This window comes from Frankliniella occidentalis, unplaced genomic scaffold (assembly GCF_000697945.3).
Source record: "Frankliniella occidentalis isolate FOCC.00 unplaced genomic scaffold, Focc_3.1 Scaffold298, whole genome shotgun sequence".
NCBI lineage: Eukaryota > Metazoa > Arthropoda > Insecta > Thysanoptera > Thripidae > Frankliniella > Frankliniella occidentalis.
Window position 1 is genome coordinate 290,186 of NW_026267424.1, and position 250 is coordinate 290,435.

Here is a 250-nt window from a genome sequence, read left to right on the forward strand (position 1 = left end):
AACAGTGGGAAGGGAAGGCCACAAATAATGGTCGTCGGGGTGTCGCTGTCTTTGAGGTGTGGGTGAGCAAAAGCGACAAACGCCCCGTCGCCGATGGGCCTCGTCCAGAGAGAAGCACTAGTCATGCCGCTTGCGAAACGCGCTTGCAGCTGATCCGACGCACTTCACTTTCCCCCACCGCTTGATCTGAACTAAAGAAATGCGTCGCATGAACACTTTGCACAACTCAATTGATTTTTATTTCTAGCAC